The sequence below is a fragment of the Rhinopithecus bieti genome, unplaced genomic scaffold (genome assembly GCF_001698545.2).
Source record: "Rhinopithecus bieti isolate Rb0 unplaced genomic scaffold, ASM169854v2 scaffold_39586, whole genome shotgun sequence".
Taxonomy (NCBI): Eukaryota; Metazoa; Chordata; class Mammalia; order Primates; family Cercopithecidae; genus Rhinopithecus; species Rhinopithecus bieti.
Window position 1 is genome coordinate 1,920,822 of NW_016816842.1, and position 16,817 is coordinate 1,937,638.

At 45.6% G+C, this 16,817-nt stretch overlaps 1 protein-coding gene across 1 annotated transcript in view; it reads left to right on the forward strand.

The window, feature by feature from the left end:
- The first annotated feature begins 11,788 nt into the window (after positions 1-11,788).
- MYLK (myosin light chain kinase) overlaps positions 11,789-16,817 on the forward strand; it is a 188,890-nt gene continuing 183,861 nt past the window's right edge. Inside the window, exon 1 of the mRNA XM_017855305.1 lies at positions 11,789-12,137. The gene's annotated coding sequence lies outside the window, so the exon portion shown is untranslated. The remainder of the gene's footprint in view (positions 12,138-16,817) is intronic.

A 16,817-nucleotide genomic window follows, 5' to 3' on the forward strand; every position in this document is an offset into this window, starting at 1 on the left:
GCTACTGCGTGTATGTCCTATTTCCTGTAATACAAGGCTTAGCTCATCACTAGCAGACTGACAAGCTAGTCTCAGAAGCAGTCATACAAACTACTGCGTGTATGTCCTATTTCCTGTAATACAAGGCTTAGCTCATCACTAGCAGACTGACAAGCTAGTCTCAGAAGCAGAAGCTGGGATTGTCAAATGGGTTTCCTTAGCATACTCCATCCTGCTTACTGGTGAGAGGTTTAGGATAGCGTGTCTGAGCTGCTGTCTGCACAGCAGAGTGTACGAGTGGCCCTGCAGGTGCTGGAGCTTACGGAGAGACTGCCAGGATGTGCACCTAAGATTATATGTTTAGAAGTCTTCTTTTTTTCTTTCTTTTGAGATGAAGTTTCACTCTTATTGCCCAGGCTGGAGTGCAATGGCATGATCTTGGCTCACTACAACCTCTACCTCCTGGGTTCAAGCGATTCTCCTGCCTCAGCCTCCCAAGTAGCTGGGATTACAGGTGCCTGCCACCACGCCCAGCTAATTTTTGTATTTTTGTAGAGATGGGGTTTCACCATGTTGGCCAGGCTGGTGTCGAACTCCTGACCTCAAGTGATCCGTCCACTTTGGCCTCCCAAAGTGCTGGGATTACAGGTGTGAGCCACCATGCCTGGCCTGTTTAGAGGTCTTCTAACCCCAGAGAGGTTAGGATACTCCCTCAGGGCCTCACTGTTAGCAGACCCTGTCCCTGAAATTTTGTGGTCTTCAGTCAGTTTCTTCTCTGTAGGCCTTGGTTCTCTTATCTATAGACTGAGAAGGTGAGCCAGGGGCTCTGAGTTCTGTGATTGTGTGCAATCTAGCGGCAGAGCCAGGACAGGACACCAGGACCTTTGAACTCCAATCCACTCCCGGGTCTTCCCTGTGGCATCTCTAACAATGTGACCTTGTCACCAAGGGTCTGAACCTTGGAATCAGAGACCTCAGTTCAAATCCAGCTGATAATAAGTAGCCATTACTTATTAGCTTTGAGAACTTTGGCTACTATTACTCAACTTCTGAGTCCTTCTTTTATCTTTAAGATGAAAGCAATACAGTATGTATCTTATAGAATTACTTTGAAAATTAAAGTAAACTCGGATAAAGCCCTCAGTACAGTACCTGGTCCTCAATAGGCATTCAGTAAATGGGTTGTTTGTATTAGTGACAGTTGGTATGTGGTTCAGTCGCTGCACTTGTCTGGACCTTAGGTTTCCTTTCTGTGACTGGACCAGTGCTTCTCTGACTTAGCCATCCCTGAGGACAGTCGAGAAAGAGCTTGTATTCTAGGGTTAGGGGCTTGGGGTGTAGCCTGTAGCAGCTTGCAGAAAGCCTGGCATTTATTTGAACTCCTATTTATTTGTAAAATCTACTTACAGTTGGTATCCTATACAATGATCTGAATTTTTTGGTTGTAATATAAAATGCTTCTCCCAAATCTTTGAGTGAAGTTGATGTTTCAGGGTGAGGTAGCCTCAAATATCCCAAAGAGCACGCAGCCACACCCCTCTGGGCTGGAGGTGGGATTGAAAATAGTTTCAAAGATCCCTTCCAGCTCTGAAATTCCAGGCACCTAGGGTAAGTGAGTCTCATCCTCAAAGGACCTAAGGTTGGTACCAAAGAATTCTAAAGGAACCTGAGAAACGGGATCCCTCTACCCTGTCCCTGGTGAGAATGGACAGGGCTGGGTGGAAGTGGAACTACCAGAAACAGGGAGAGACACAGCCCTCTGCAGTGAAGGGTGAAGGAGGCTGGAGGAAGAACCGGGCTGTGTCTGGGCCTGACTGTCAGCCCTTGGGCTGCTGACCCTGGCAGGGTTGGCTTGGCAGCTCTCCACCTCCCCAGGTAATTTCCAGGAAACACTAAGCCATTGTTTCTCACCCACAGCTGGAGGCTGTCTGGGGAGGAGCCCTCCTATCTCAGGAGGGCAGCGAGGGCAGGGGTGAACTGCATGTGGAAACATAGAGCTTGTCACACTGCCAAGGCCTCCTGGCCGTTCTGATACAGTACCTAAGGCTGGGGTCTGGGCTTGTGCCCAGCCAGTGGGAGGAGAGTTGAGGGAGTCTGGAGAAGGGCAGCAAGTTTTGGAGAGAACACAGAGATTTCTGGCCTGTGAATGGGAACAATGTTTAACCACACTCTGGGAACCTCTGTGTGTGTGGGGAGAGGCTATCTGCTGATGGTGGTGTCAGCCTTGCACACATTTGCCAGTATGCATGGCCTCTTCCTCAGGTATGAGGGATTCAAATGAAGTCACCCCGTTTGTTTAGGACAAATGTAAGGGTTTTCCTGGGCAAGGGATTGATGACTTGGTCAAATTTATACCCAGCAGATGTCATAGCAATAAAATCTAAGGGGATAGCAATACATTTGTTACACTGGACATTTCCTGGTGTGTAAGGTATTTGTTATAATAAGATTTAACATGACTTTTTTTTTTTTTTTTTTGTGGAGGGCGGGGATGGAGTTTCACTCCATTGCCCAGGCTGGAGTGCAGTGGCACTGTCTTAGCCCACTGCAACCTCTGCCTCCCGGATTCAAGAGATTCTCCTGCCTCAGCCTCCAGAGTAGCTGGGATTATAGGCACCTGCCACCACGCCCAGCTGACTTTTGTATTTTTGGTAGAGAGGAGGTTTCACCATGTTAGCCAGGGTGGTCTTGAACTCGTGACCTCAGGTGATGCCCCCCACCTTGGCCTCCCAAAGTGCTGGGATTACAGGTGTGAGCCACCATGCCCGGCTGTAAGATTTAACCTATCTTGATAAACCCTTTCTAAGCATGTTACCAAGATGGATTTGAAGTTCAGAAGGACTGGATTCCAGTTCTGCTTTATTAACTATATGACCTTAGGCAAGTCTCACCTGATCTTTGAGCCTCAGGTGTTCCATCCATAAAGTGGGGCTATAAAATCTTAGTATGTTGGCCAGGCACGGTGGTTCACGCCTGTAATCCCAGCACTTTGGGAGGCCAAGATGGGTGGATCACCTGAGGTCAGGAATCCGAGACCAGCCTGGCCAACATGCTGAAACCACGTCTCTACTAAAAATACAAAAAAATTAGCCAGGCATAGTGGTGCGTGCCTGTAATCCCAGCTACTCTGGAGGCTAAAGCAGGAGAATCACGTGAATCCAGGAGGCAGAGGTTGCATTGAGCTGAGATCATGCCATTGTACTTCAGCCTGGGTGACAAGAGCAAGACTCCATCTCAAAAAATAAATACATGGCTGGGCGCGGTGGCTGAAGCCTGTAATCCCAGCACTTTGGGAGGCCGAGACAGGCGGATCACGAGGTCAGGAGATCGAGACCATCCTGGCTAACATGGTGAAACCCCGTCTCTACTAAAAAATACAAAAAACTAGCCGGGCGAGGTGGCGGGCGCCTGTAGTCCCAGCTACTCGGGAGGCTGAGGCAGGAGAATGGCGTAAACCCGGGAGGCGGAGCTTGCAGTGAGCTGAGATCCGGCCACTGCACTCCAGCCTGGGCGACAGAGCAAGACTCTGTCTCAAAATAAATAAATACATACATACATACATACATACATAAATACATAAATAATATCTTGGTATGTTGTGAATTTGAAATGGGATATTGATTAGGAAAGTATTTTATAAGTTGTTAAATAAGTAGCTACATGTTCATTTTAAGTAAAAATCCTTTTGGTAACATTAGCTAAGCATCACCATCCTCTAGGCCCTCCACAAGCTAGTCTCAATCAATGTAATGACTGTATTTCTCAATATTTCTCTTGACCCATCCCTTTACCAGATGAATTTCCTTACTCTTATATACAAGCACCACCATCTCCCTAGATCAGCTCTCTACTGGAGGGCTCACCTGCTTAGATTACCATGGCCTGTTCTCTGTGCTTTACCAGCTTCAGAGATTTCAACTCAGTCTTTGAAGATATGCTGGTCTACTCTGGGCCCTAATTTCCTCATCCATAAAGTAAGGGAGCGGACTACATGATTTAGGTTCCCTTTCATCCCTGACATTCTGCAATCTAGCCATATTTCAGTGTGCAAACAGTAACCTAGAATCTGAGAAGATGAGAGCAATGCATATTGTCCAACCAATTAGAAGTAACTGATTTAAAAAAGCAATTTAAAAGCAGGAATTAATAATCTATTCCTTGTGATATTTAGGGCAATGTTTATAACAATATTTAAATGAACTAAAACATTTAAGTGAAATGTGATACCTGAGTCTTCATCATAACTGACTATTATCAAATTGTTACCATTTGTTGAGTGCTTGCTATGTGCCAGACATGGTTAGAAATTACCTATTATAGTTACAATGAATTGAGTATTTTGAGTATCTACTTTCTGATAGATGCTTAAAGCTGCTGCTAATCATACTACCCTGCAGATGTACAGATGGGGAAATTGAGGTTTAGAGAAGTTAAGTAAATCACCCCAGGTCATCCAGCCACTGTGTGGCAGTGGCAGGGTTCAAGTCTAGGTGTGTGTAACAACAAAGCCTGTGACGTGATGGCTCCACCCAAGTCCTCTGTCTTGCAGTCACCACTGTGCTTACTCTTAGGTTGTAAATCTCTTGTTACTACCCTCCTAGGACTGGTGGTTACCCCAGCTGTGTTTATGATACAGTTCTGAACTTGACCCTGAATTAGGAATTGGCCCTCTCTATATATAGTTGAGGCAGCCAGCCTGAGAATTGTATGGGAAAAAACCCTAGATTTTTATGGGAAAAATCTCCACCTAGATTTAGCACCTTCCCTCCTCTGGCATATTGGAGAAACCCAGTCTTGGCTCCCTCCTCACTTCCCTCCCTGTGCACCTGCCCTCTCCTCTCGGTGCTAACCAAGGGTGGAAGTAAAACTAGAAATCCTTAACACTGTTTGCCAGGCTTTGGGCTTCAGCCAGAGGAGGCAGATTGTGTTGATGGATGTAATTAGAAAACTGCAAACCTGCTTCTCAAATCCCGGGTCCCAAAGGAGTTGACAAACCAGGTTGGCTCATGTCTCATTTTCCTTTGCTGTGTCACATGTAGAAGGATTTGGAGTAGAAGTATCCCCAGGCCTTTCAGTAATGGAAGCTCGAGTCAACCATGGATGCACCAGAGCCAGACGAGTGATGGCAACTGCCTTTGGCCCCAGGGGTTCCAGCAGGAGCTGTGGACGGCTGGGGCTGGTCACAGTCTTCACATGATGAGAGTCTGGGCTCCTACTGGCTACCATGTCGGTGCAGCCCCTCCTATCAGCAGTGCTTCCTGCTCCCTCTTCCCTTGGAAGACCTGTTCCAGCTGAATGGCTTAAGCTCTCACATGGAAAGGAGGACACGCACAGAAGCGCCTTCCTTCTTCCCTCTCCTCCAGTCAGCCAGGTGTTAGTTGAGTCACAGAGCTAAAGTTTTCCCAAGGGAAACAGGCCATGGGACCTGGTGCCTCCCCTCAACTGCATAGAGAAGAGCAGGAACCACATTTAGAAGGCAGGCCTGGGCAGCTTCTCTCACAGTTCACTTGTGCCCATGCCCTCAGAATCTAAGGGTCTTCCTAGCAAATTATCTTCTGGGCTTGCCCCTTAAGATCATCCCCACAGAACCAGCTCCCTGCAGAAAGCAGGGAGGCCTTGTGTATTTCAGGCCATTCTAGACAAAAGGAATGGGATCTCTAGTCTGCAGGTAGAGAACCTGCTCACAGCCTGCTCCAGGGAAGCGTGTGAGCTGCAGAATCATGAGGTGCATTTCCTTCCTGCACCTTCTTTTCCCAAGTGGACTTTCCTAGGCATCTCACAGACCAGTGTTGGAGAGGAGGGGAGGGCAGGGCAGACTCCTGCCACAGAGAGGTGACCGTTTTTACTCCCTCTCCTTTCTGGGTCTCCTCTCAATCCTGTGACCCTAGAGCACCAATAGCACACCCTACTGCCATGGGTTGCCCAAACCCACCTGCTGGCCCTCTCCCTGGCTTCCTTCCCTGCCCCCTGCAAGATTTCTGTTTCAGAGTAACTCAAATTACCAAATGCTGGCAGAATTGAGGGAGTGGGAGTGAGAGGAAGAATGAAGAGATTGAAAGACAAGGAGTATATTCCATTTACCTTATGAGCAATGATACTCCCCAACATTCTGCCCCATTAATTTTGCTGTTAATATTTGCCATTCTGCTAAGGGATTAAATGAGTTCTAAGTCACATTAAGTACTTAGTCCAATGCCTGACAGTAAGTGCTAAGTACATGGCAACTATTATTGGTGCTCTCTTTTTCTTTTCCCCCTGGGATTTCCCCTTAGCTCTTCCAGCCCCAGCTCTTCTCTGGACAGACCTCATCCAATCAGGGGCTGTGGCCAGAAGCAGAGGAGCTAGAATCACTGCACAGGTGTGGGTCCAGGACTGACCCAGACCTCAGAGTCTTCCTAGACTGTGCCGCTGTCTCACAGGTGTGCCTCGAGGACCAGGTGTGCCTGCCTGATTTGCCTGCCTGGCGGGCGGCCCTGCGCGCAGGGAGCCCCAACAGAAGTCTTTTGTTTGTTTGTTTGAAACTGAGTCTCTCTCTGTCTCCTAAGCTGGAGTGCAATGGTGTGATCGTGGCTCACTGCAAGCTCCGCCTCCTGGGTTCACACCATGCTCCTGCCTCAGGCCAAGTAGCTGGGACTACAGGCGCCCGCCACCACGCCCGGCTAATTTTTTGTATTTTTAGTCGAGACGGTGTTTCACCGTGTTCTCGATCTCCTGACCTCATGATCCACCCGCCTTGGCCTCCCAAAGTGCTGGGATTACAGGCATGAGCCACCGTGCCTGGCCAAACGTCTTTTCTGTTAGATAAGCTTTGCCTCCTCTCCTGGGGTCCTGCAGCAGCTCGTCCCTGCCTGGGCTTGGCTCCCCCTGCTGGAACCTTTCATACCTGCCCACGTCTTGTGGAGAGCTGGTGGCAGTCTTAGAGAAAGGTGCATTAGGACAGGAAATGCCCAAAGAGACCCTTCAGGCCATGTAGAGAGGACCAGAGAAGGAAGGTGGTCTTCCTGAGATCACACAGCTGGTTTGGGTGGCAGCACCATAATAAGCATGAGAGTCACTGATTCTTCTGTGCTATCTCACTCTCCAGTGCCATCCGGATTTCTCCTGTGCCCCCTACTTTGAGCAAGGTTGCCTTTATTCTCTGAGCCTCTGACAGAAACCTTAAAATCATAAAAGCAATGCCAACATTAACAGTGGCAGCCATCAGAGATTCAGTTCCTATTCTGTGTGAGAAACTAGGCTGAGGCTGCTTTTTATGCACGTTGCTGACCCTTATAACAATCTTGCAGGTAGGAGGGTATTAGCAGTAGCCCCATTTTACAGATGAATAAACTAAGATTTTGAGAGATTGTCAGTTGCCTCAAGCCACCCTCCTAGGGACTGGAAGCCACGAGCTCTGTTCTTGTTCCCTGAGTCGATTTCCTGGGCTTCGGTGGGCTAGTGGTGGTGAGGCTGCCCCTACCTGAGTACTCACACCTCATCTCTTAGGGTTTAAAACACAAGGCACAGTTCTGCTTGGCAGAATGGAGTGGGGGGCATGGTATTTGAGAAGGAGACAGTGGTGGTAGGAGTTCAACAAGTACACTTCATACCCCAAACTGAATCCGGAAGGGTCGTGATACCTAAGAATGAAGTGAGTGAACTTTAGGATTCTAGCTGGAGTGTGCATTTTGCTAATTTAGTTATAAGCAGGGCTCTGGTTCTGGCTTTAATTTCCTTTGCATATGACTTGTATCACAGAAAACTTCTCTCAGTCTGTTCCCATCAAATCCCAAATAAAGCAAGAATTCCAACAGGAAGAGAACAACTCCAGGAGACCAGGCCTTGCGCCTTCACCCTGTGTGTGAGGTTAGGGGTGTTGATTTGATTCGAGCTGTGTGCATGTGCCTGTGTGTATTATTGTTGTTGTTGTCCCCTCTTAGGAAAATTTAAAAATAACTTTCTGCCAAAGATGTGGGCACCAGGATTGTGTTGCTGAGCAGACATGCTCCTCCCACCCGTGGTCTGCTGCTCTGCTGATGTGGCCCCGCTGATGTGGGCAGCTTGTCTGCCTGCAGAAGCCCAGCCCCTCCTTTAATGTGTTTTCCAAGAGGAAAGGCCCAGGAAGCCATGGGGAGGGAGAGGCTGCCTAGTGGCTCAGGGAAGAACTCAGCTGTTGGGACAAGAGTGGGCTGGCTTTGCGTGCTTTCATGTGGGAACCCAGGGACCTGGATCCAAATCACTCAAGGATGCCAGCAGGAAACCCTGAGATTGTACCCGGGCAGGCTATGATTGTGCCCATGTCATAGCCGGGAAGACTGAGAAACAAAGAGTAGAAAGGATGCACAAGTTACATGCCAGGTTTAGAGGTAGGACTGGCACCTGTGTGCCTAGCACCAAATACATATAGGCCACAAGGGGCAGATTTGTTATTGCATAACCTGTTCAACTGCCCTTTTCCTTACACACTCTCTCTAATATTCTCAAGATTCCCTATACAACAAAATTAAGTGGTGTCATAGTTTGAAAATGACTTTTTATGTTTTTTAACCCAAATTTCTATTCATTCATGCATTCCACAGTATTTATTGAAAACTTCCTATGTGCTCATCAGTATTCCAGGCATTGGGGATACAGTAGCGAGTGAAACACACAGGACTTGTGACCTGGTGTAGCTTATGTTCCAGTTGGGGAGACAGATATTAATCAAATGTCCACATGACTACAGACTGCCAACTGTGACATGTAAGGCAGAGAAAAAAAGGGATCTGATGGGCTTCTAACATGGGACTTGGCCTAATCCCAGGTGTCAGAAGTCTGTGTTTAGTTTCATACTGATTGTAAACACTGATTTGTTTTGTTTTGAACTCAAGTATAGGAATTTAAAATTGTTTTCTTTTTTTAAGAGATGGGTTCTCACTCTGTCACCGAGGCTGGAGTGCAGTGGAGCTGTCACAGCTCATTGCAGCCGTGAACTCCTGGGATCTAGTGATACTCCCGCCTCAGCCTTTCTGGTAGTTGGGACATGTACGCCACCATGCTTGGCTAGTTTTCTTAAAGTTTTTGTTGAGATGAGGTCTTGCTATGTTGCCCGGCTGGTTTTGAACGCCTGGCCTCATGTTATCCTCCCACCATGGCCTCCCAAAGTGTTGGGATTAAAGGAGTGAGCAACTGTGCCGGGTCTAAAAATTGTTTTTCATTGAAACTTCTTCTCAAGCTGCAGTCCATTTGCTGATCTTTCAGAGTTATATTTAACATCCAACATATTAGCTGTTCCTATTTGCTTAGTTTAACCCGTAGGCTTGATAGACACACTTTCCATATTTTTGCCTAAATCATTATTCTTGGTTCTGTCCACTTCAAAATGACTTTCCAGTGCTGTTATCTACTACCAAAGACCTGTCTAAGAAGACTTAGATCTGCACTCACATCTATTCCTCAGTAGTCAACAGCATTGTTTTTTGGATTCATTCCTCCCTTTATAAGCCATAAAATATTCTAATATCTCCATGTGCAAGGGTTCCCAGAGTCTGGGGAGTATTCTTGACCAGGGACTTAACTGACTTAAAGGCATTCTCTTTATCAGTATCTGTCTCAGGCGTCGAATCGCCCTGGTCCACAAGTGTTCATTCATTCTCTTTGGAAGAAAAGATGGAATCAAATTACATCTTGATTCACTCTCTTGGTCACCTGTCCCTTAAACCACACACCGCTACTCATTTAAAGACACTTTTCCACTGGGCAAATGATTCAAACAGATCTTCTTAAAATAATACATGCAAGCAGCCAACAAACATATGAAAAAATGTGCCACATCACTAATCATCAGAGAAATGCAAATCAAAACCATCATGAGATACCATCTCACATCAGTCAGAATGGCTTTTGTTTAAAAGTCCAAAATAACAGATGTTGGCAAGGCTGTGGAGAAAAAAAAAAAGACACTTATACACTGTTGGTGGGAATGTAAATTAGGCCAGCCACTGGGGCAGTTTGGAGATTCCTCAAAGAACTAGGAGTTGAACTACCACTCGACCCAGCAGTCTCATTACTGGGTATATATTCAAAGAAAAATAAATCATTCTGTCATAAGGACACATGCATCTGTATGTTCTTGACAGTGCTATTCCCAATAGCAAAGACATGGAATCAAACTAGGTGCCTATCAGTGGTGGAGTGGATAAAGAAAATGTGGAACATATACACCATAGAATACTATGCAGCCGTGAAAAAGAATGAAATCATGTCCTTTGCAGCAACACGGATGCAACTGGAGGCCATTATCCTAAGCTAACTAACACAGAAACAGAAAAACAAATACCACATGTTCTTACTTATAAGTGGAAGCTAAACATGAGATACACAGGAACATAAAAATAGAACAATAGACACTCTGGGGATTACTAGAGGAGGGAAAAGGGAGGGGCAAGTGCTGAAAACTATCTATTGGGTACTATGCTCCCTACCTGGGTGATGGATTTAATCATACCCCAAACCTCAGTATCCTGTAATCTACCTTTGTAATAAGCCTGCACATGTACTCCTTTATTCTAGAATAAAGTTATTTTTTAAAAGGGAAAATAAAGGAAAAGTTAAAAAATAAAGAAGACCACTTTTCCCTTTCTCCTTGTGTATTTTAAGAAGGATGGAAATGAAAGTAGATGGTAACAGACAGAGTAGGGAGATAGGCTAATGTGGTGGTTCTCAGAATGTGCCCTGGGGGTTCCTGAGACTCTTCCAGGGGCCCTTGAGGTCCAAGTTATTTTTGTAAGAAAACATCATTTGCTTTATTTCACTCTCATTCTCTTTCAGGCGTACAGTGTTTAAGTAGCTATGATGTCACAATAGATTGGATGCAAAAGCAGATATGAAAATCTAGCTGTTTTCTACTAAGCCAGACATTAGAGAAATTTGCAAAAGGAGCAACTCTTCTCATTAAATTCTTTTCGTCTTAGAAAATATTTTTCTCTTAAAATGTTATTTATGTTAGCCTATAATGGGCTTATTGATGTTAGCCTATAATGGGCTTATTGATGTTTTAAAATGAATTAATATTTCCCAGTTTTAATTTCCAATATGGTAAATATTGACAGCAATAACTCACAAACAAAAGGTCCTTGGGGTCCTCAATAATTTTTAGAAGCATAAAGGGGCCCACCCTGAGACAAAAATGCTTGAGAACTACTGAGAAAGCAGGTAGGGGGTCTCCTAGGTGTTAGAAGAATACCAACTCTTCAAGAATCAGATAGGATTCAAGGGAAAAGCTTAAATTCATGTCATTGGCGATTCGGATGTCCGCAGTCTGCCCCACGGTATGAGTTGCATAGGATGTTCCTTTGGAACTATGAAAATACCTTCTCTCCCTGGAGGAAAAGGTCTGGACAGGGCATCACCTTGCTGCCTCATCTTAGAGGAGTGCTCCAAGGATCATTCCTGAAGCTCTCCAGGGCTCTGGACCAAGGAGGCAAAGTCGTGCTCAACATGAACACAGTCTGTGGAGCCTGGTTCTCATCAGCGCAATTCCTTATGATAAACGCAGCACAGGAGTTCTCCATCCATCTGCTTGCTGGGCTTGCATCCTGCACTAGGGATCATAAACAAGGCTTCTTTGGCTTAGGGAAGAAAGAGCTGGGTCTCAGGAGGAAATATCTTATGAGCCCTGGGTGGTAATCCCAGGCCAGATGTGCCAAGGGGTTGGAGTGGTGTTCCAGGCCAGATGTGGAATTGGGAGAGTGCCCAGCCCCTCCGAGGGCTCAGCTCTCCGCTTGACAGGGTCCTCCCTTTGCTCCACACTCAGATTAGAATCTGCAGCTCTGAACAAGTAAAAATAAAAACCTGTGAGCTTCCACCCCTGGCTCCCCCAGGACTTCATTGAGAGCCTCTGCAGTGGCAGCCAGAGGTTTCAAAGGTCACCCCAGCTGGGCGGATTAGAACAACAGATCTCCCGGACCGGGTGAAGTTGGCTGCTCAGCGGAAGGCAAGTTGCAACATCTGCGAGCAGAGTCAGAACAAAAGCCCCTTAACTTTTTCGGTCCGGCCTTGGGCTGTGGCGCCCGGCACTCCTTCGCTCTCCATTCTTGGCTGGACCTTGGACAGGAACCTCTGCAGTACGTTGGTGGTGAAGTGTGGCTGCCTCGCATCCTGACTCATGTGAGAGCTGCCGGGGAAGAGGCCGCGGTAAGGTGGGTCCCGTTCACTGGTGTGTGGCCCTGCCCAGGTTTGCTCCGGTAGGTCACAGCAAGTCAGCCTGGCACAGCTGAGGAGCAGCGCACTCCGGAATTAGGAGTGATTAGGGAACTTGTCAGGATTTGAGTGCATTGCAGAGAGGATTAAGGTGGGAGAGCGGAGCTGTCAGTGCCTGGGGCACTTGCACGTGGGTGGTTTTGCTGCCTCTGATGTGTGCCCTTGTTGGAGGTAGGGTTCACGGTAGACTGCGGAGCCTGCTTGGGAGCCCCTCCCTCTAGGGAAGGTATGGTATTTCCAAGATGCCCGGCAAACTGACCAGGTGCTTCAAGACAATGATCACTTAAAATGTGTACACTTTAGGTAGGGAAGGGGACAACTGGTTTCTCTAAACTTGTTCTGTGGTATTTCTTGAGCCTTGCTTTTTTAAACTTATTTTCTGAGTCATTTGCCTCCTAGTTGCAATCTCTTTTTGCTGTAGTCAAAAGTGTTCCTTTCTGGATTCAAGAGACAATTTAAAGTGCTTTTGATCAAATTAAAGTCCAATTAACTCAATGCTGCTTCAAATGTTTAATATATTATGTTACTTGTGAAAGCCTCATTTGGAGGTGGGCTTTGGCCCAAGCATCATGGGGTGAGGGGTAAGGAGGGTAAGGGGGAGTTTCCTGCTCTTGAACCACTGCTCTGTTTTTTCTTCTTACTTCTCTGTGTTTCCCCTTTCATCTGTGTTTAGCTTGTATTGAATAAGACCCCCTAGCTGGGTGTGTTTGATTCTAGCCACTGAGCATTGCTCTGCCATTAGAGAAATTATTGCAGAAATCACCCAACCTCTCTGGTTTTCTTGATTGGAATATAGTCAACAGGCTCGACAAGGGATTAGAGAGGAACAAGGTTTGGTCTAATTTAGTTTATTATTATTATTATTATTTGTGACAGAGCATTCCACATGTGTCAGTAACCATTAATTGTGTGGCAGGGATCTGTTTATGCTGAGGATGGCAGTGGGTGGGGCTGAGGGTGAGCAGAGCTGTTTGGTGTGGCTGGGCTCTGGTCCTGCCCACACAATAGTTGAGTAACTCTCCCCACAAAACCGCCTTGCAAGGGACTAGATGTTCCCTTGCTGTATTGATTTGCCTGTTCCTTTTCTAACCTGAAGCCAGACCTCTCCTAGGGCTGGATGACTCCTGTCTAATGTGCTCTTGAGACCAAGCAGGTGCCTTTTGATAGAACATCTGGGGCCTTCAGGAGATTTCCATGGGTTTAGATCAAGAGGACTTGCACAGAGGGTCCTGAGCCACTCCTACCTTCCAGGAGGATCTCACCACTCCTAGCTTCCAGCTCCCCTGAAAGCAAAGGTAGAGAAGAGTCTTGTGTCTTCAAAGCCAGGCCTGACAGCAGAAGAGGGAGGCATGTCCTCTGCTCCTCTTCCTCTGTACAACTCCCAAGCCTCTGCCTATTGCATTTCTCATTACTGGGGATGACAAGAAATGCCTCATTTGAGATGTGGGGCCTCAAAGAAGCCAGCAGATTTTGACTTTGTAATCAGACCTTGGTTTGGTTTTCACTTTTTAGCTGTGTGACCTTAGACAAGAGTAGTTGGCTTTCTGAGCCTCCGTGTCTTCATTGTGAAGGGGTGATCATTAGAACTGCTCTTTCTGATTGAGATGGGTGTCCAGCATGATGTCAGCACATACACCTTGCTCATTAAATGATGCTGCTAGTACAGACACAAAGGTGCTGCAGGAAGCTGCTCATGGGCCTCAGGCCCTCCTCCCCACCTTCCCAGGGAATTCTGCCATCTGCCTCCTGCTGCTGTTTTCCGGTCACCCCACTCAGATACCCTTGCCTGAAGATAATTGGGGCTTCTTGCTGTCCTTGGTGAAAGGGTCTAGATCTATATTCAGGGTGGAGAGATGGGCATCCCTTTGGGAACTGGATGATAATGATGTTGACAGTCACTGCTATTGAATGCCTTTTGTGCTATATTATGGGTGTTATATACACTCTCATTCAAGCCTTCCCTTCAACTTTATGAGGCTGATATGATCGTTCCATTTGACAGAGAAAGAGATGGAAGCCAAGAGAGTTGGAGCGCCTTGCCCAGCCCACAGCTTTAAAGTGGCCATGCCCCCGGGTTTGTGGCAGGGTCACAAAAGTCTGATCCTCATGATATCTGTCCCCACCTCTACCCCAAGTCTCTTCCTGGTCCTGGCTGCACAGTGTATCTGTCACTTCACCTCTGTAGCAAAGGAGGAGGGCACAGGGAGCAGGGTTCCTACTGGGGTGCGGTCCTGGGTAGCTATGTGGGATATCAGAGGCCCATTCCTTCCCCAGTCCCGTGTTTCTACGGTCACCACACAAACACACAACACACATGCCCCACTCATGTAATTGTTTGCTGCTGTATACCAAGTCTGTAGCTTGGCACATGGTAGGTATTTAATAAATATATTTTAATTGAGTGAATGAATATATCTTGATGCTTGCCATTAAAATTATAGTATGACTACTTTTAAATGGTTCTACAAACATACACTATATGCTATAAATGCTATAAATATGGCAAAATGTTCATTGTTAAATCTAGGTGATAGGCATTGTGGGTGTTCATTTTATCATTCATTCTACTGTTCTGCGTGTTTGACATCTTCCATAATTTTTTTTAATTTAAAATTTCTATATCATCAAATTCATATCATTATTTTCCCTGTAAATGTGTATCCATAAAACCTTCTGATATTCCACTGTATTTGACCAGTTCTCACTGTTGGATTTTTAAAAATACGGTCTAGCTTCTGTCATAAATAATGCAAATAGTGTTCTTATAAATAAATTTTGGGCTGTATCTCTGATTCTTTCCCAATAATTTATTTCTAAATGTAGGATGATTGGGAAAAGATATGGATGTATTTTTAAGAGTCTTTGTACCGAATTGCTTTCCAGAAAGACTACACCAGTTTTTATTCCTCACAGAGGGTGTGGGCATGTCCAGCTCTCCATGGTCTCACCAGCAGCATATGTTATGTTTCTTTTTAAATGTCATTTAAATGAAATGTTGTGGTTCATTTTTAAAAAGTGACAGCTCATTCTTAATTTGCACTCTTGGATTATCGTTGGAGCCAAGCAGTGTTCAGTGGTACATCTTCTGTGCACTGTTCAGGTCATATCATCCACCCGTTGATCTGTTGGGCTGCTTTCTTCTGATATGTAAAGACTTTTGTTTGGTGCAAACATTTTATTCCAGATTATCACCCATCTTTTAATGTTGTTGATAGTATTACAGAGTATTTTAATATGTGGTAGCGGCTCTCAGCTTTTCCCCTTGTTATCTCAACTTTGACTTTTCCTTTCCCACCAGCCCATTTGGCTGCTTACAGGAGGCAAGAGGGCCCAGTGGTTAAGAATAGCGGCTCTGGCACCAGGTGCTCGGGTTCAAATGCCTGGTCTACCCCCTAATAAAAGCATGAACTTGGACAAATTTCTCAATCTCACTGTGCCTCGGGTGTCTAATCCATAAAATGGGGATACCAAGATTTGCTGTCTCATAGTGTTGTAAGGAGCAAATTAGCTATTTATTATTTATAAAGGGCTTGGAAGAGTAATCCACGTCTAGTAAGTGCTACACTAGTGTTTGCTTTTATTGTCACCTACTGCAGGGAACCTGTGAGTCTTATCATTTGGAAAGGAATTTTGTTTGCAAAGCTAATATCTTATCAGTGAAAGAGAAAGCTGGGTTTATCAAGCATGGGATGTGCCTTATTACAAACGAGCCTAGTCCCTTTGCTACTTTCACTTGAACTTCACAAGAGATATCCCCATTTTATTTTTGTTAGAGATTATTAAATTTAAACAAACTAATTACATGCCCCAGAAAGCATTGTTCATTTGTGTCAGCTTACCTGACTCACAGCGTAGGACTTAAGTGTGTGACCAGACAGCCAAAGACAAATGAACAGAAAAGCAAATCTAGGAATATGGCTTCTCTTCAGTTCAGCAGATGTGTGTCCCACATCTGGGCCAGTCACCAGGAATTTTGTGGTAAGAAATGATGGTCAGCCTGGAGTTGTCCCCACCTGCACTTGGAACCTGGGACAGGGACACTTAGGATGTATTCCAGGTGGTGGCAGTGATTGTCCAATGGCCTTGGCTGGAGTCCAACCACCTAGCTTCTCTCAACTGCGACGTTTTCCCGGCCTGGTTCTTCAGATTTTTTTATGGATTTTGGAAATTCCCCCTGAAACTCCACCATCTTTCCAACAAATCTCTTCTCTGTTTATAAGAGCCAGAGTTAGCTTCTGTTGCTTGCAATCAAGAACTCAGACATGTATTTACAATAATTCCACTTTAGGAATCATTCCTAAGGAAATCTGTAGGAACTCAGGCATAGATTTCAGCACACATAGGCTCATCACCAGGCATCATAAAAGATTTAGAAACTATCCAAATGGCCAGCAGTAGGGAGATAGTTATGTAAGTCATACATCAATATGATGGATATTTGAAGATCAAATTTCTTAAAAGCAACTTCCCCCCCTTATTTTAAGAAAAGTTGTAGGGAAAAAAATAGAAAACATCTATGTACATGGTATGCTTTCAGCAATGTAAGATATGTGTTTTTCTATATTGATAAAACAAAATTGGAGGGAAATGCACCACCATTCTATATAATAGAATTATGG